Source organism: Bos mutus, chromosome 11 (assembly GCF_027580195.1).
Source record: "Bos mutus isolate GX-2022 chromosome 11, NWIPB_WYAK_1.1, whole genome shotgun sequence".
NCBI lineage: Eukaryota > Metazoa > Chordata > Mammalia > Artiodactyla > Bovidae > Bos > Bos mutus.
In genome coordinates, this window is record NC_091627.1 from 82,416,270 (window position 1) to 82,436,929 (window position 20,660).

General features: G+C 40.7%; 1 long non-coding RNA gene across 1 annotated transcript in view; it reads left to right on the plus strand.

The window, feature by feature from the left end:
* The window catches only part of LOC138989997 (uncharacterized), a 113,587-nt gene that overhangs the window by 92,069 nt on the left and 858 nt on the right, over positions 1-20,660 (plus strand). Inside the window, exons 2-3 of the long non-coding RNA XR_011466189.1 lie at positions 5,769-5,852; positions 11,095-11,265. This is a non-coding gene — a long non-coding RNA (uncharacterized lncRNA). The remainder of the gene's footprint in view (positions 1-5,768; positions 5,853-11,094; positions 11,266-20,660) is intronic.

A 20,660-nucleotide genomic window follows, 5' to 3' on the forward strand; every position in this document is an offset into this window, starting at 1 on the left:
AGAGTCGGACACAACTGAAGCGACTTAGCAGCAGCAGCAGCAGAGAGATGGGTCTAGACCTCAGATGAGTATTGGAAACTAAAGACACAGGCTTAAAAGTTGTGACATTCAGGTGTGCTTGAGGCCATGGGAATAAGTGAAACCACCCGGGGAGATGCTGTGATTTTAATTCTGTGTGTTAGATCAGAAGACAGTAGTGGGCTTCAGTGAACCATAAAAACAATCTGAAAACTGATAAATTCCATATTCTCTTTTGTTATCAAAAGGTTCTGGAAATCTGGAAAGGCAAGAATCTTTCAGTTTCTTCCTTTGGAAAGTGGATTCAGAGAATGATTCTAATTTATTTGAGTCATTGAACCTTAAACATATGAAGGACATGTCACTAGATAGGTCCCTGACTGACAGAAATAGTATGGACCTAACAGAAGCAGAAGATATTAAGAGGTGGCAAGAATACACAGAAGAACTATAGAAAAAAGATCTTCATGACCCAGATAATCACGATGGTGTGATCACTTACCTTGAGCCAGATATCCTGGAATGTGAAGTCAAGTGGGCCTTAGGAAGCATCACTATGAACAAAGCTAGCAGAGGTGATGGAATTCTAGTTGAACTATTTCACATCCTAAGAGATGATGCTGTGAAAGTGCTGCACTCAATATGCCAACAAATTTGGAAAACTCAGCAGTGGCCACAGGGCTGGAAAAAGTCAGTTTTCATTCCAACCCCCAAGAAAGGCAATGCCAAAGAATGCTCAAACTACCGCACAATTGCACTCATTTTACACGCTAACAATCCACTCCAGTGTTCTTGTCTGGAGAATCCCAGGGACGGAGGAGCCTGGTAGGCTGCAGTCTGTGGGGTCGCACAGAGTCAGACATGACTGAAGTGACTTAGCAGCAGTAGAAGTAGCACACGCTAGCAAAGTAATGCTCAAAATTCTCCAAGCCAGGCTCAACAATACGTGAACCATGAACTTCCAGATGTTCAAGCTGGTTTTAGAAAAGGCAGAGGAACCAGAGATCAAATTGCCAACATCCGATGGATCATCAAAAAAGCAAGAGAGTTCCAGAAAGACATCTATTTCTGCTTTTTGACTATGCCAAAGCCTTTGACTGTGTGGATCACAATAAACTGTGGAAAATTCTGAAAGAGATGGGAATACCAGACCACCTGATCTGCCTCTTGAGAAATTTGTATGCAGGTCAGGAAGCAACAGTTAGAACTGGACATGGAACAACAGACTGGTTCCAAATTGGGAAAGGAATATGTCAAGGCTGTATGTTATCACCCTGCTTATTTAACTTATATGCAGTGTGAGAAACGCTGGACTAGACGAAGCACAAGCTGGAATCAAGATTGCCGGGAGAAATATCAATAACCTCAGATATGCAGATGACACCACTCTTATGGCAGAAAGCAAAGAAGAACTAAGGAGCCTCTTAATGAAAGTGAAAGAGGAGAGTGAAAACGTTGGCTTAAAACTCAACATTCAGGAAACAAAGATCATGGCATCTGGTCCCATTGCTTCATGGGAAATAGATGGGGAAACAGTGGAAACAGTGACAGACTATTTTTTGGGGTTCCAAAATCACTGTAGATGGTGACTGCAGCCTTGAAATTAAAAGATACTTGCTCCTTGGAAGAAAAGCTGTGGTCAACCTAGACAGCATATTAAAAAGCAGAGACATTACTTTGCCAACAAAGGTCCATCTAGTCAAGGCTATGTTTTTTCCAGTAGTTATGTATGGATGTGAGAGTTGGACTATAAAGAAAGCTGAGTGCCAAAGAATTGATGTTTTTGAACTGTGGTGTTGGAGGAGACTCTTGAGAGTCCCTTGGACAGCAAGGAGATCCAACCAGTCCATCCTAAAGGAAATCAGCCCTGAATATTCATGGGAAGGACTGATGCTGAAGGTGAAACTCCAATACTTTGGACACCTGATGTGAAGAACTGACTTATTGGAAAAGACCCTGATGCTGGAGATTGAGGGCAGAAGGAGAAAGGGACGACAGAAGATGAAATGGTTGGATGGCATCACCGACTTAGTGGACACGAATCTGAGCAAGCTCTGAGAGTTGGTGATGGACAGGGAGGCCTGGCGTGCTGCAGTCCATGGGGTCACAAAACGTTGGACATGACTGAGTGACTTAACTGAACTGAACTCTCTAACTCATCTTTGTATTCCAAACTTATAACATTAAAAGAAAATGGGGTTTAACATCCTAATTTGGAAAAAGAGAAGCATTTCAGTCTGTTACATTTATGCAATGCCACATGAGGTAAATCAAAGAAAAATGAAAAAGGCAACTTAAAAAATGTAATAGTTGCTGGAAAGAGGTATTTGAAGATCAGCTTTTGATCAGCATGTGCCATCTAAGCCTTTAATTTTTAAAATGCTCAAGCACAGTAATCTATTTTCATGCTGTGAGTGAAAGAAAGGGGAAGATTATAATTCTTTTAAAGAGGAAGACTGCTGCTTGTGGTCTTGGAAAATAATAGCGCTATGTTCTGAAGCTGGAAGCCCACCCTTCCCTTAGCACCGCAAGCTGTGCTTAAAGGAAAAGAAAATATGCAAGGAAGAATACATCACACTATATTTAAAAGGGATTTTTTGTTAGCACTGTGGCCAAAGAACCTTGAGATTCTGGAGTAGACAAATGGGTTTTCAGGTGTAGTGGTCTCTCCTAGGTACCCTCGCAAGCCCACATGGCCTCCCTGTCACCGCCTTCCCCTGCCCTGGGTTCCTCACAGAATGTTCCCTTGTACTCTTGGCTCCCCTCCATCAACAGAACATGGATGGATTCCTATTTGCCTTTCTTTTGTATCAGGCTGTAAAGAGTTTTGGGTCAGGAAATCAGAGTTCCTCTTGCATATGACACTGTAAAATACTAAAAAGAGGCGATCAAGTGTGAGCAATCAATCTGCAGGGTAGGCTGTGTGGGTCTCCAGGTGGACTCTTAGGGGAAGTAGAGATGCGTGTGATGTCCAGCAGGTGGCAGTGTGAGCACATGGCAAGGCCAGTGCTGCTGCTGCTGCTGCTGTCGCTTCAGTCGTGTCCTACTCTGTGCGACCCCATAGACGGCAGCCCACCAGGCTACTCTGTCCCTGGGATTCTCCAGGCAAGAACACTAGAGTGGGTTGCCATTCCTTCCCCAATGCATGAAAGTGAAAAGTGAAAGTGAAGTCGCTCAGTCGTGTCCGACTTTGCCATCTCATGGACTGTAGCCTACCAGGCCCCTCCATCCATGGGATTTTTCAGGCAAGAGTACAGGAGTGGGTTGCCATGTCCTTCTCCAGACAAGGCCAGTAGAGGTACTAACAAATTAACAAATCCTAAAAAAGTCTTTGCATCTGATAATTTGTAGAAGCATCGCTTGTCTCTCTTCCATTGGTGGCTTATTTTGAAAGGCTGAGCTCTTTGAATAAATGAGCAAACTACGCAAGGTGAAGGGAAATAACATGCTTGACAGCCATGTGATGGCAAGTTTGTTTGCCTTAAGCACTTTGTTGGGAGAATGATCAAATAAGGACAAGGCCGTGGTTTTGATCTCTGTAGAGGCCAGTTAGGTTTGTTCTATTGTGTGGCCAAGGGTTTCATTTGACATATGTTTAACCACCTGAAAATGTCTGTTTTGCATATGGGAGTCAGTGTTTAAGTGTTGCTCAGTCAAAGAAATTCACTAGGGTTAAAAAAAGATTGACCTCAGAGTCATGCAGACTTGGGTCCAAATTCCTGCTCCATCACACAGTGGCTGTGTAACCTCAGTAAGTTTCTCTCAATCCTTCTTCCTGTTGCCATAGTGCTGCGTGAAGGTGACAATGTAAAGAAAGTGCCTGGCATTCTGTAAGTGCTTGAGCAAGAGTAGCTAGAAATAGTAATGATGTGAAAATCCATTGACTGTTCCCATGGCAACTTGCCCGCATTCTTTGTATACCAAGGAGAGCCTGGTTTTGTCCTGGTGCCCTGTGAAGATACAGTCATTTCTTTGCTTCAGTGGAGCATCTGTTTAGAGCCTTATCCTTTCTCCTCTTGCTGGTCTCAGGCTACAGAGAGGACCCTGAAGTGGAGGACGGTCTGGGTTAGCAAGAGCAGGTTAAACGTACAGTGTTAGCATATTGCTGTGTCCCATGGCCAAATATAGATGACCTTTGGATGATCTCCCTGTCTGCAGAACTATGAATGGAATATGAGATACCTAGGTCAGGTGACTTCTCCAAGGGAAGAGCACCAGATTCCTTGCCCTCTGATCCCTCACACACACTGTTATTTAGCAGACACTCCGAACCTTTGTTACATCCATGCTGTTCTTGTAGGGATCAGTTCTCCATCTCAGTGCATAGCTCCACCATCCATTCAGTTTTGAAAGCCAGGCATCTAGGAGCCATGCTGGGTATCTCTGTCTCTGCTTTTTGAACTGTTCACCCAGTCTTGTTCAGTTTTATCTTCCAAACATCTCTTAAGTCCATTCCACGACTTATTATCTGTATTACCATCCCTCTTGTCCACGACATCCTAATTCCTTCGAGATCTCTACAGTGAACTCCCAGTGGTGGACCTGCATTCACTCTGTCCCTTCACTAGTCCCTAAATGGCAACCCACTCCAGTACTCTTGCTTGGAAAATTCCATGGACAGAGGAGCCTGGTAAGCTACAGCCCATTGGATCCCAAAGAGTCGGACATGACTTCTCTTTCACTTTCACTTTCTCTGCCCTGAAGTTAGAGTGGTCTGCCTGCTCTCTCATTGCCTACAGGGTCAGGATGAAACTTTTGACCACTGCTTACAAAGTCCTGCCTGGTCTGCCTTCATTTCTCAGCTGCAATCGTCTGTTAATAGTTCCTTGGGTTTGCTACTGTCATTTCCACCTGTGGACACTTGCCTGTGCTTTTCTCTCCTCCATTTCATTGTTAACACTATTAACCTTTCCTCGGTTCAGATAGTCTTAGGAATTCTTTTTTTTACTACCCCAATTAGGCAAAGTAATAATAATGAAACAGCAAATCCTTATATAGTAGTTATCAGGCACCAGTCCTCTCTAGGTTAACTCAACTTATTTAATCTTTATAACAACCCTGTGTAGTAGATATGCTACTGTTACCCCTGTCTTACAGATAAGCAAACAGAAACATAACAAGGTAGTACACCGACTTGCTCAAGGTTATCTGCCTGATTAGTGGTAGAAATAGTGCTAGAAGAAGTGCTAGAAGTCAAACCAAGGGCAGCTGGCTGCAGAGCCTGCCCTGGGTCTCAGACTCTTCTCCATGGTGACAGGCGCTCACAGCACCGTCTCCTCTGTAGCACCAAATACAGGTGCAGGTTTATGTTTGGTTATGGGAGCATTTATTTCCCTGAAGAGACTGTAGGCTCCATGAACACATTTGCTTTTTGCTCTCCTGGTAGCCTTTGCCATTTGGGGCCCACAGTAGGAGCTGAATAAATGCTTGGATGAGCAAATACACGTGGATGGGAACTATGGACAAGGACTGCTCGGTGCTTCCACATCCAGGCCAGACACGCTTTACATGATCTAGTTCTCAGGACAAGCTAATGAAGCAACTCTGTCTTCATCTTTCAGCTGAGGAAGCGTAGGACTAAAGAGGCCAAGGGACCTGCCTGAGGCCAGGTCTGAGGCAGGATGTGATCCACGTGGTCTGACATCAGAGCTCAGCTCTCTGCACCTTGCCCTGTTGCTTCTTCTTACCTTTTTTCCTACCCTCTTTTCCTTCCCTTCTCCTAACGTTGTTTTCTCCTTCTCTTCTTCTAGGTCCCTGAACAAGATCTTCTATTCTCAGGATATGGGAGGCATCAGCACAGTAGAAAACGAAGCTGACCATCTCTCAGGAGGCAGGTAGGCTACGGCTACTTAGTGCCAATATTACTTCACTTTGAGCTCTTAATGGTTGCAGACATTTTCAGTATATTTAGTAAGTTTATTTATTTTGTTGCATTTGGTCACACTGTTATCAGAAGGCAGGGATTTTTACATTTTTTTATCTGCAGGTTTCAGAACACTGTGCCATCATGAGTTCATCTTTATGCCAGATGTGGGAGAGCAGGGGGGCGGTGCTTTGTTTTGGCAGGAAGACACCGAAGAATAGCCCTGGTGTCAAGAGGCTCACATTCTTGTGGGGAGAGACTGACATACAAACAAAATGCCAGGGAGCAGTGTGTCATATGGATGGGGGTAGGGGGAGGGTGGTGGGCTCTGGGAAACCTTCATAGAGACATCTGCTCCACAGACCTGGGTGCAGGGCTCTGGACTTCCTGCTCAGGGCTAAGGTTCCATCCTTGTGAAATTTACAATCTGGAGGGCAAGAATTGTTCAGTAATTACAGATTATAATTCATATTATGAAGGAAAAGAGCAGGGTAGGATGAGAGAGAATCACAGAGCCGTGATTCAGTCTGGGGAGATGGGAAAGGGTTTCAAGAGGATGAGGCCCTGGAGCTGAGCAGGGGAGAAGGAGTGGGTATGAGGCCCACTAAGGACAGGAGTCCAGGAGTCTCGAAGCAGGAGCTGGTGCTCACATGAGGCAGGAAAGGCTTGAGGTTGGAGTAGCACAGACGGTTGGTGTGGCTGGAGTGCAGTGACCAAGGGGGATAACGTGAGGGGTCAGATCAGGCAGGGCCTCGCAGGCCATGGTCCGGGGACAGATTTCACTCAACTATGATGGGAACACAATCACTGAAGGTTTTATGGAAGTGAGTGCCATAATGGGATTACTGTGTACAAGCAAGGATGGTTGCATTTTGAAGAATGAATTAGACAGGGACAAACAGGAAAGTGGAGGGAACAGTTGGGTGGAGGTTTGAGTCTGTTAGTAGTTTGTAGGATACTATGGCTAGAATGTGGCTCCTCAAGGGGATTTCAACAAGCAGAGGTGGTTGGACTGGAAGGGAACAGAATGTCCAAAATCAGGGAGCAGGAGGAAGCAGGGTGTGGTAGGGAAGTGGCTCTGCAAGGAGCAGAGGGAGGGTGGTGGTGAGAGTGCTGGGCACTGCAGTGCCCCCAACTCTGCCAAGAAGATAGAATTGGGAGATGAAGGTACTAAGCATTTAAAGCAGATCTTTAACAGATCAGCTTTGCTTTGCAGAAAGAGCTCTCCTGGGGTGCTCCAAGGAAACTCAGTGGGAGGGGAGATTGGAGCTTGGTGGTTATTGAAATCGCCCAGGGACAGGAGAGATGGTGTTTTCCCAGTAGTTGTCAACAGTGATAACTATCACTTATCAAATGCCTTATGACATGCGAGCCATTGTACCAAGTACCTGACATCTGTCATTTCTAATCTTTGTCACTGAAATTCCCCACCACACGTCCTCTAAGGGGAGCACAGGGGAGGAGAATGCTCTGATCAGATACCCCTTCCTAGCAGCCATGGAGCCTCTCAGCACTGTAGCATTCTGTTTCTATAAGGAAATCACTGTTCTTTGATGAAGCAACTCTTCTAAAGGCAGTAGAGCTGAATGCATTGAAGAAGTGAGATTTGAACCCTAATCTCTGTGATTCCAGAGACCATGTTCTTTCCCTTGTATCAAACAGTTCCTTATATCTCTAGCAAAACCTGTGGTGATGTAATTATTTATGTGAATGTTTTCCTTTCTCTACTAGAATTTGCACTTGTTGAGAACGAGCATGCATGCTAAGTCGCTCAGTCATGTCCAACTCTTTGTGACCCATGGACTGTAGCCTGCCAGGCTCCTCTATTCGTGGGATTCTCCTGGCAAGAACACTGGAGTGGGTTGCCATGCCCTTCTCCAGCAGATCTTCCCGACCCAGGGATCGAACCTGTGTCCGTTATGTCTCTGGCATTGGGAGGGGCTTCTTTACCACTAGCTCCACCTGGGAAGCCCTTGTTGAGGACAGACTGTGTATTATACATTCCTGCACCCCCAGTGCCAAGCACGGGAACTGGCATGGGGTAGGTATATTTTGACCAGAAGAACCTATATAGATGTGGTGAATATACACAATGGAATATTACTCAGCCATAAACAAGAATGGAAGGTCCCCATTTGCAGCAACATGGATGGGCCAAGGGAATACTGTACTTGGTGAAGTAAGTCAGACAGACAGAGATAAATACTATACCACTTACATGTGGAATCTAAAAAATAATATAAATGACTCTACAGACAAAACAGAAACAGACTCACAGACACAGAAAACAAACTTATGATTACCAAAGGGGAAAAGGAGGCAGGGGATAAATTAGGAGTAGGGGACTAGCAGAGACAGGCTACTTACACAGAATAGATAAGCAACAAGGATTCACTGTGTAGTGCAAGGAACGATATTCAATATCCTATACTAGCCTGTAATGGAAAAAAATCTGAAAAAGATAGCTGAATCACTTTTCTATAAACCTGAAACTAACATGATATTGTAAATCAAATCCACTTCAGTTTAAAAACCTCTATTGCATAGAGGGTAGTTCTCCTATTAAGAATCTGAAGTCCTCTTTCATTGCCCACTTGAGTGCCTTGTCTGTTGCTGTGAGAAACAGCACAAGAGAAGAGCAGCTGGCCCATGTTTCTGTGTTTGTAAAAGTCGTCAGTCCTAATGGCTGCAGGGAATACAACCAGAGGAGAAAACCCCATGTTCTGTGCCGACTTTCCTCCAAACCTGCTCACACTGATGCCAGCTTCCCTAAGTCCACAGGCCTTTAGTTTGAGGTCCTTCACTGTGAAAGCATCGGCAGGGCTGACAAGTGGAAAATCACATGGTAAGTTTATTGCGAGGTTGTGGGTTATAGGCATCTTATGGGATATGAGAGTTCACATTACTGCAGAGATGCAGGTTTGCTGAAAGAAGAGATGGTAATTGTGCAGCCAATTAAAATTCACACTGCGTAACACCAACATTTTCTCCCAGTGCTAGCTGACAGTAGGTTTTAATTATGCAGTAATAAAAAACCCCCAGAAAAACAGCAGTAAATTACAATCTATTTCTGTGAATGATCTTAGTCCAATAGCTAAAATCTACAAATTATATAAAGCAAATATTTCAAATTAAATCACAGAATGTTTGTGGAGCTCTGTTTCTGCATAAGGCATCAGCATATTTTTAATTGCCACCTTGCCATAATGGTTAGAGAGCATGATCATTGAGTAGGGGATGGGGGACAAAGTGGAATTGGCATGTAGGGGAGGGCCTAGGAGTGAGAAACCAGAAGCTCTGGGACAATAAAAAGGAATTTAAGGGAATTCCCTGGTGGTCCAGTAGTTAAGACTTAACCTTACAATGCAGGGGGTATGGGTTGGATCCCTGGTTGGGAAGCTAAGATCCCGCATGCCTTGGGGTCAAAAAACATAAAACAGAAGCAATATTGTAACAAATGCAATAAGGACTTTAATAATGGTCAACATTTTTTTTTTTTTTAAAGGAATTTGCGTGTCAGGGCCAGTGGAGGTCTTCCTTGGCTCCTTGCAGCGTCTGGAATCAGGCAAGAGTAAGAGCTCTGCACTGCTGGCCGGGCATGGAGACGAGGGATCAGCTGTGCCCAAGGCTGGGACCACAGTTTGTTCACTTGCTCAGAGCATAACCTGTTGATGTTGGGGGCTCCAGGCTGCAAGCAGGGCATGGCTGTCTCAAGCATCTTATTTTCTTGTCCTCTTAGCAGTTCAAAACCCCTTTTTGAAGAGTCATGGTGGAGCCTGAAGCTTATAGACTTTTGGGATCCTTCAGAAAGAAAATAGTACAAAAATATCTTTTCTTTTGCAGAGTTTATAAAAGTATATTACCTTGCCAGGACTTAAGTTTAATTGATGTCACATAAATCCATTTTTATCTGTGATCCTTGGGTTCTACACTCTTGCAAGGTGTAGAGTGTCTTGAAGATGTTTGTGAACTTCATGTAGCCAAGAAAACCCATGGCAGGCAAGGAAAGCAGCACCTCCGGCCTGTCACTCACTCGGCTGTACACGTGGGTCGGGATGTATCTAAACCAGCAGCCGTTTCTTGAGTGTTTCCTTTGTGCCGGGTGCTGTGAGCAAGGCCAGTGCTTTGATGCTTCATACTTTAGCGTAGCCTTCATACTCTAGCATAATAGCTTTCATTTCATCCCTTCCCCAAATAATGTTAGCATTAACTAGCCACTTTAAAGATTTTTTTATTTTATTTTGGAGCATAGTTGATTAACAATGTTGCGTTAGTTTCAGACATATGACAAAGTGATTCAGCTGTACGTATACATTTATCTGTTCTTTTTCAAATTCTTTCCCCATTCAGGTTATTACAGAATATTGAGAAGCATTGCCTGTGCTATACAGTGGCTTGTTTCACCAGCTACTTTGAATGACAGAAACTGGGGTGGAAGGAACACTTTCTTAAGGGCCTATGTATGAATTTGCTGTTGTAGACTTTGCATTAGCAAGGGGTTGCAGGGGGTGCTTGCATTTTTTCCTGACAAGATCTTGGTACCCTGTGACAGTGCCCACGGTGGCACTAGAAGGGCCTTGGCTTTTTGGAATATCCTGGCACGTGCCCTGCCCTCTCTCACCCACCCCCGGCTCCTACAACCAGTATCAGTGGCTGAAAATGACCATGATTACGTAGATCCTAGTCCTTAACCAGGACAGTTCATAGGAGTCATCTGAGGCCCTTGATAAAAGTGGCTGATTTCTGGAGCTCTCCTGACTTCCTACAACAGACATTACAGAGACAGAGCCTGTGAATTTGTACTTTTAGCAAGTACTTTAGGTGTTTCTTAACACCAAGCAAGTTTGGGTATCACTGAACCAAAGAACATGTGAAACACTTTCTAAGGTAATAAGGGAATGTGAGTTTTCACTGGGTAAATTAATTGAATAGGTAGGAAAAGAGGGAGTGCCATAATATTCCTAATGATGGGTGATAAGTAAAAAACAGAGATAATGTAATCATGCATTTATTGCTTGCCAGGTACTACACTAAGCATCTAATGACTAAATCATTTAATGCTCCCCACAGATCTTCGAGGTAGAGCCTTTTTAACCTCCCTTTTACAGAGGGAACACATAGTAACTTGCCCAAGTCATGTAGAGGATGAACTCCAGAGCTGAACCTTGGCAGCAGGATGCTGGAGCCCATATGCTTTCTGCTATTTTTTACAGACTGAAATATTGTCTAATCTGGAGAAGCTACACCGCTCAATATGGAGGTTAGGAGAAGAGCCTAGAACACTCTGCCAGCTGCAATGGAACCCCTTAAAGACACTCTGGTTCAATATCCAGGGTCCTGAGGCTGCTGTGGTGTGGAAGGCAGTGAAGTGGAATATCATCAGGGTGAGTTTGGATCTTGTGTGTGAGACGCTGTGGGCCTCCCTGAGCAGTTTGCTGCACTCATGCCCTTGATCAAGTGAGAGGGGGTGTGGCCCTGGGTGACAGAGGCACCTGGGGGCAGTGACAGGAGTGGTGTTGTGTACAAATCCACCTACTGGGGAGGGTGATTAACAGGGTGGCGTGGTATCTAAGAGCCTTTGTTCCCTGTGTGAGTGCGTCCGTTTTCTTTTTTAAAAATTGTATTTGTTTATTTTTAGCTATGCTAGGTCTTTGTTGCAGTTTGGGCTTTTTTCTGATTGTGGCGAGGAGGGGCTAGTCTCTGGGCTTCAGTAGTTGTGGCTCCCAGTCTCTAGAGAACTAATTCAATAGTTAAGATGCTTAGATTTAGTCACTCTGCAGCATGTGGGATCTTTCCTGGAACAGAGATCAAACCCATGTCTCCTGCATTGGCAAGTGGATTCTTTACCACTGAACCACTCAAGAAGCCCGACTGTGTCCATTTTCTATTGATGCTGTAACAGATTACTATAAACTTGGCAGTTTAGAGTAACACCCACTTATTTTCTCAGTCATGTGGGTTGGAAGTTTAAGTAAAGTGTGGCCCTCTATTTAGAGCCTCACAAGACTAAAATCCAGAAGTTGGCTAGTTTGGGCTCTTATCTGGGAGTTATGGGGAAAGTTCCACTTCAAACTCATTCAGGTTGTTGGGTGAATTCAGTTTCTTGCTATTATAGAATTGAAATTCTTATTTGCTTAATAAGTGACTCCTTTCATCTTCAAATAAAGAGTGGCATATCAAGTTTTATCACCCTTTGAAACTTTGATGACTTATCTGCTACCAGGCAGAGAAAGATTTCTACTTTCAAAGTCTTATTTGATTAGGTTAGGCTCACTGAATACTCCAGGATAATCTCTTTACTTTAAATGATCAGTAAGTGTCAGTTGCTCAGTCTTGCCCGACTCTTTGCGACCCCATGGATTGCAGCCCACCAGACTCTTCTGTCCATGAGATTTTCCAGGCAAGAATACTGGAGTGGGTTGCCATTTCCTTCTCCAGGGGATCTTCCCAACCCAGGGATTGAACCCGGGTCTCCTGCACTGCAGGCAGATTCTTTTACTGAATGAACTACAAGGGAAGCCCCAAATGATCAGTGGTCTATCTGATTAGTCAACTGATTAGTTACCTTAATTACATCTGCCATGTAGTTATATAACAATGCAAATTACATAGTCAATATTTAGTGAGCAGAGGCCTTGGGGCCAAAATTCTGTCTGGCACAGTGATCTCAGGCAAGATCTCTTGGAGTTAGTGGCCTAAAAGAAATGCCGGTTTTCATAGATATGTGATATGTATAGAAACCAAGATATTTTGCTCTAACAGAAGGAGTTATATATTATTCTGAAATTCTGTGTTCCATTCCAAGACAGCATACATTTTCCAAATAATGACTTGAAAGCTAAGAATGAGCTAAAATATTTTCTTTTGGAAAATCTGCTAAAATAATACCAGAAGCAGCATGCATCATTTATCATGCCCATCCTCCACCTACCCTCCCACCTCCTCACTCACCAAGTTGATGTGAAAGTTTTCAAAAATCCTTTTCATTAAATTCGGGAGTGTAAAGCTAATAGACTATTAACCAGTGATAATGCCAGACTACGCTTTAATATGTCCCCCCCACCAGAAAAAGCATACCTCTAAGTGACGCTATTTAAAAAGAGTATTTGAACCAGTGTCTAATTTGAAGAAAATGAATACCTTGAGAAATAACATGGATACCATATAATTTTTCAGTCAAAAACTGTCAAACAGAAGTTTCCATTTACTGCAATTTTTTTTCATACTAATTTACTCTATTTGTCTTCCACCATGTCCTTTGTAGAAGTTTATTGAGTTTCGCACTCTTCTGTAAGTTATTGGAAATGAATGTGGTCTTTTATTCTATGTACACTCCAAAGAACATGCTGGCATTGAACAATGACAGTAAAGATGGAAAAAATGAAAAACTAAATGTAGTTCCAGTTTCCAAGATTTAAATGCATCATATTTTAAGGTTGGCACCTTCATATACATGCTATTTCTTGGTAGTACAGAGAAAACAAACAAGAAGCTTAATTTTCCTGAGTACAAAACAATGGGGAAAAAAAAATCTATTTTTAATTAGCTTGGGCTGATATGAATGATGAGAGCAATGCAGACTCTGTATTTTATTTGCATTGTTTTTACAGTTATACAGCGATAAGTGACCTTGAATTCAGTATAATGAATGAGCCCTTTAATCAACTTTTATATGGATGATCGATTTGAAAATTTTGCTTAGCAAGATAATCCAGAGCATGCTGTCCAGGATGCATGTGTCTGACAGCTTTGTGCAGCCCATTTTGGGGCAAGGAGTAGTGTAGTGTTAGTCGCTCAGTCATGTCTGACTCTTTGCGACCCCATGGACTGTTGCCTGCCTCTGTCCATGGGATTCTCCAGGCAAGAATACTTGAGTGAGTTGCCATTTCCTTCTCCAGGGGATCTTCCCAACCCAGGGATCAAACCTGGGTCTCCTGCATTGCAGGCAGATTCTTTACCACCTGAGCCACACAGATTTGATGGGGCAAGTAGACAGAGGTGATATACCTATGTTCTTCTGTCACTTCTGTGGTGTGATCCCACTTACACTGAGTATTTTAGTTTTAGGAGAATTGAAGTTATTCATATTCCTATGAGTTCCTTTTAGAAACATTAGAAAATACAGATAAAGAAAAAAGAAGAAAAAATAATTCCATGTCACAGATAGCCTCTTTTCCTCATGGTGTGTGTGTGTGTGTGTGTGTATATACACATATATACACATATGTATATACACATATACACAAACATATATCATCTATCTACATACTTTCAGATTTTAAAAAATACACATGTAGATTAATTAAGCTATGTACTATGTTGTATATATACTCTGTGTCTTCAGATAGTAGCTGGTGTCTTGTGATAATGTTTACTGTGATTGCTGATTATAGTCACAATTCTGAAAATTTAGTGTTGGCGAGTTTTTGGTTGTGATCATTTGAGCCCTGTGCTTCAGTGATCCATGTGCTCATCCAGCATTTCAGCATATTCCAAAAGGCTGAATGGATGAGTGGGTCAGAGGCTGAAACATACTTAAACTCTAATTACCAGTTCAAAACAGTGTTTTTGGATTTCCCCAGTCAGTGCTCCAGGGCTCCATCTCCTGCTACAATTTGATTCTGTAGGGCTTTCAAAAGTCACTCCACTTAATTCTGCAAATCCTCAGAGGATGATAAGCATCACAGATGGAAAAACAATCTGATATTTGTTGTCAAGAGACAACAAATTAGCCAGGGTTAGAGTCAACACCCCTTCATTCCAAGTCTATGGCATCTCCTGTTACTTCACTCCAGCTCTGCCTCAGGAAAGGGAATCTTGTACAAATATTTGCATGCTTTATGCAACCAAGAGAAGTTACTCTGAAGTAAATAAAACTTCAATGATCATATCCTAGCCTTTCCCCCAGAAAACATTTACTTTTCAAAATATGTCCAAACATATTTCGAAAGCAAATCTTTAATCCTATACAACTTGAGCATAAAAATATTTCATAAAAATATTTAAACCTCTTTAAATATTTTTAAAGAGAATGAAACTATGAATTATAAACAAAAAGTAATTTCACATAAGAAATACAACAGCACTTAGCTGTTAAAGCAGAGGAATGTTGCCCTTCAAAGGGCGTTTCTATGAGAGGATTTGTTTTTGTTGTGGTGAAGCTGTTGTTTTCGCAACTATTTTGAAATTCATCCTAGCTTCAGGATCAGTTTATAAGGTATACTAGGAAAATACTCCTATTACCTGATAGTCTCACTACTGGTATTTGAGCAGACCCAAATGTATTATCCACCTTGAACATCTATTTCCGTTCTCTCCATGTAATGTTTACATCTTAAAGACAAAATGAAGTAAGAATAACTCTTCCATGATGGTGATTTGCTATCCTAGAGGCTGGGATAGCCTCTGTTTAAAGCAATGTAGACCATGTGTAAAGACCATTCTGAAAGAGAAGTTCCATAAATGTTCTGAGCAAAGCCAACAGTGCCTGTGAGAACCGTGGAGACATATTCTACACTGTCTACTTTGTAGGAGATAAAAAATGGGATGTTGAGTTCTGGCACATTGTTCAAACGATCAGTTTCTATTACTTTGTATGTTGATCTAGCATATATGCTTTCCGTATTATTAATAATAGCTGTCATTCTTTTACCTGACAAATTAACAGTGAGAATTTCTTTGCCACTAGAAAATATATGAGGAGTTACTCTTTTGGAAAGATAGTAAGGGTTGAATAATTGAACAACAGGGTTGTATTGAAGCAATATAGTTTCTGCTGTACTGAGTTCAAGAATCAGCTTTTTCTTTGTAAACATTAAAAGTTTGTAAATGAGGTACATGTAGAGAGCCAAAAATCAATCTATATTTAATCCTTCCAGTCACTGTTAACAGACGTACAGTCCCAGGAAAGAAGGGAGAAACACAGAGATGTACAGAAATGTAGGGGCGGCATATAGAAATGCAAGCAGAGTGGGGGAATCGAGAAGTGTCTGCCTATGCCTTTACATTCTTCCCTTTTTTGTATTTTGGCCAGGACAAGGCAAAATAGACTGGATCAGAGGATCAAAGGCTGATGTTAGAAGTCTTTATGTAGGCACTAGCTCTTATTAAAAGATGGGCAGGTAGAAGGATACGTGGATGGGGGCAATCTTTGTGCTACTTACAATATAAGGAAGATTGAAAGTCCCTGTGAAACCTGCACTTTCTACACTGATTAGTGAAGTCAGGAGTAAAGAATATTAAAAAAACAAAAAAGACGTATGAATTTTTTTTTTAAAGAAAAGAGGTCATTCATATATAAACATAATATTTGGTTTTACTACAATGCATAGTGATTATTTCGAGGAGATGACCCACAGTATTCATATTTTTTGTTAAAAATGTCTTCATTATAATAACTGGAGGACTGAAGATGAACAAATACTCGAATAACTGCTGAAACCACTGAATATTTTACTGAAATGCAGTCTTTCCCTACCATCCTGAGGAGCAATAGACAAGGATTTGTAGAGTGATTTATTTCTTAGTGATCCTTTTCTTATGTAGCTTAGATCACAGTTCAACTTTTGTCCTTGAATAGAATATAATTTTCAAAATGAGGTTATTATATACACGTATGCAGATATATAGTATATGTAATAATGTTCTTTCTCACTTATTGGATATCAATAAAGGCCTTTTCCCCCAAGGGGGACTATGTTAAGTTGCAAATACTTTTAATATATTAATTTGCATGAAATGTTACCATCTATTGACCAAAGGTATCATGCTTTAGAAGAATATTAAAAACAACAGAGCTTATTTTTTGCATATGACATTAGATCCTCAGTTTTATTTCTGATGGTGTTGGTAATGAAACAGCAAAAAAAAAAAAAGTCATTTAGTTGCCCCTCTGTAGAGCACATCACTTGTGGTCTGGTCTTGAAGTGTTCTTAATTAGACAGACAACCTTGTTAAAGGGAAATGGAAATAGCCAATAATTGTGCATGAGATCTAATGAAGGCATTACTGAGGGAACCAAGGAAGATATATTTCTGGACAAAAAAGAGCAGTTACTCCCTTTGTGTGACATTAGTTTCTTAAAGGAATGAAAAAAATTAGATTTTGAAGAGAACATAGAAGTTCAGTTTCAAATAATTTCAAATAGTTTCAAGAACACCCGAACTACTTGGCTTCGATTTTTTGCAAGCATGTCTTTAAGCTGGTTGAGTAAATACTGGGAATGACTGAGTGGGATATTTCAAATCAAAACTGGGTTTGAGAACTAAGGTTTAGGACAAGAGAATTAGAAAAGGATCTTAACTCCTACATAAAACAAGGCACCCCAGTGACACTTCTCACAACCAAGTGAATCAAACCAATGTAAGCAGTACCCTCAATGCTACAAACACAGACACATGCTGGATAAAAGCAAAATAACAATAAGATAATAATAATGAAATCTGAGCTTAAAAGGTGAATACCTAAGCAGAAAAATGGAGAGGGAACTCAAAGCCAGAGCAACAGAACAGAGTATATGGACTTAGGCTACAGAGAGTTAGAGGGGAGCTCTTGCATAAAGCATGGAAGATTGGATGGCTACTGCATCCATAGAAAAGAGATGAGAAAACTAAGGAAGTAGCATGGAAATTTTCTGGATGCCTGGTGCTATAAGTAAGGTTAAAAACAAAAGTCAGTTACAAGAAATCAAATTTAACTTATTTTACTATTACAGTGTTAGAACTAGAAGCTGAGAAAGTATTAACAAAACTGTTTTGAAGTCCTCAGAGAAGCAAATAGTAAACCACTAAATGTGGATTCTTCCATAAAACAGAGCCCTTAAGACATCTTAGAAAATACAACCCTCACTGAATATGAGTCCATAATTAAAATGGTAATTATGTGAGAAAATTATGCATCAGGACAGAAAATTAGCTGGTGCAAGATAGAGGAGAATTAGTACTCCAAGCAGAGAAAACAGAACAATCTGAAAGATTCTATACAATAAGTATAATTAAAGGACTTTTGAGCTTAATGAAGGAATAGAAACTGTAATAAATATGAACTGATGTATAGAAAAAGAACATGTAGATTTGAAAAAAATTCAAGTAGAACCTCTAAAAATAAAAAAAGTTGTTAAAATTATAAACAATACATGACTTAAATAACATATTAAGTACCAAAAGGAGATAACTGACCAAGTGGAGAGGGATCTGAGGAAGGTACTAGTGGGCTGAACCTAAAGATAAAAAGAAAGACAGACTAAGTATTGGCTAAGAATCATGGAGGAGAGAATGAGAAGGCCCAGCAGAAAGATGGGACAGAGGCAATAATTTAAGGTATAATGCCTGATTTTTTTGTAGAATTGAAGAAATATATTAATGCCCAAGTGGAAGAAGCACACAAGTTCTAAAGAATATGAAATAGATGTACACACAGACATCCTATGGTGAAAACTGCAGAACCATTTAAGGCATAGACAAAAATGTAAAAGCAGCCAGAGAGAAAAACTAATGTCCTGCTGACAGTTATCAACAGTAGACTGCAAAAGAAAATAGAATAACAGGTAGAAAATTTTAAGGGAAAAATCACTGTTAACTTAGAATTCTAAACCAAGTTAAACTATAAGAATTAAGATAAAATATAGACACTGTCAGATGAAGAGGAGCAGGGTGTTTATGACTTAAAGACTCTTACCCTAAGAACTACAGAAGAATGTACTTCAGGAGAGAGGACATTGAACTCAGAAGGACTTGCAAGTGAAAAAGCAATGGAGAACTAATATTGCTGAGTGTGTTGATAAATCTGAATAAGCACTGACTATAAAAATAAAATTCACTTAAGTGACAGTTAAAGTGGAAGCAACATTTCCAAAGTAATATTATGGAATATGAGGGAATGGTGCAAAGGAAGAGTGGAGTGTATATTGTTTGCTGCTGCTGCTGAGTCACTTCAGTCGTGTCCGACTCTGTGTGACCCCAGAGACGGCAGCCCACCAGACTCCGCCGTCCCTGGGATTCTCCAGGCAAGAACACTGGAGTGGGTTGCCATTTCCTCCTCCAATGCATGAAAGTGAAAAGTCAAAGTGAAGTCTCTCAGTCGTGTCGGACTCCTAGCGATCCCATGGACTGCAGCCTACCAGGCTCCTCCGTCCATGGGATTTTCCAGGCAAGAGTACTGGAGTGGGGTGCCATTGCCTTCTCCATATATTGTTTAGGAGGATACATTAATTTCAGTCTCTAAGTTATGTTTTCATATTCAAAATGTGAAAGTAAAAAGTAAAAAAAGTATAAAGAAATCAAGTCAGCAAGCCAGTAGTGGGAGACAAAGGAATTAAGAAATTCTGTCAGACAACAATAGGAAAGAAAGAAGAAAAAAATTGAAAACAAAACGAAGAGGTTAAATGGTTATATACGTGAATTTTATAGAACTTTCAAAACACATATACATATTTTATAATCATATCAGGCATATTAAGGATTATAATCATATGAGATAGGTGAAAATTACAGAGGGAAATGGGGAAAAAAAACAAAAATTAGGAGTGTGAAACTAGTGATAATTTACTGAAAAATGTGATTAATTCAACTCTTTGTCCTTGATTTAAATTATGGAGAAGGGAAAGTCAGATGAAAGAGATAAATTCAAGAATATGAATAATCATAATAATTGTAAATAGATAAAATTTGTTGAAATACATCATTGAAAGGAAACATTTTTTCTCTTTATGAGATATAGCTAAAATCTGAAAGAAAGACCTGGAGGGATGGTACGGGGAGGGAGTTGGGAGGGGAGTTCAGGATGGGGAGCACGTGTACACCCATGGCGGATTCATGTTGATGTGTGGCAGAACCAATACAATATTGTATTGTATTGTAAATTTTGTAAAATTTGTAAAATATTGTAAAGTAATTAGCCTCCAATTAAAGTAAATAAATTTAAATTAAAAAAAAAGAAAGTAAAGAGATGGAAAAAGAACATATCAGACTAATAGTAACTGAAAGAAACTTGGCATAAGAACATTAACATCAAACTAAATAGATTTAAGGCTTCCCTAATAGCTCAGTTGGTAAAGAATCTGCCTGCAATGCAGGAGACCCTAATTCGATTCCTGGGTTGGGAAGATCCAGTGGAGAAGGGATAGGCTGCCCACTCCAGTATTCGGGCCTGGAGAATTCCATGGACTGTATAGTCCATGGAGTCTCAAAGAGTTGGACATGACTGAGCGACTTTCACTTTCAAATAGATTTAAAGTCACAGAACAATATTAGGAGTAAAAGATAACTGTGGATAAGAGAGACAGTGTACCAGTAGGCTATACCAAGAGTGACATAACAAATGCACTATATTATAATGCAGTTTCAAAATATAGAAACTAAAAGTGCACAGAAATGCAAGTATAAATTGATAAAGTCCACAGTCATAGTGGGAGATTTAATAGACTTCTTTCACAATAGGTAAGTAGAAAAACATATAGAAGGGTGGATGAACACATTCAACAAGCTTGACTTAATATTTAGACAGATATAAATATACAGATTTAGATATATCCCTGCCCCTTAAAAATATAGACAATGCATGTTCTTCCAAATACAGGCCAAATATTGATAAATACTAACCACATACTAGGTCAAAAGTGAAGTCTTAATATAGTCCAAAGAATACTATCATATAAATCATGTTCTCTGGCCATAATTATCCTTTTTTTTAACTAATAAAAATATATCAAAATAGTAAGTAAAAAGCCCTCAAAATCAGCAACCCCATGTATATGGAAACTAAACAACACACCTAAACCCCA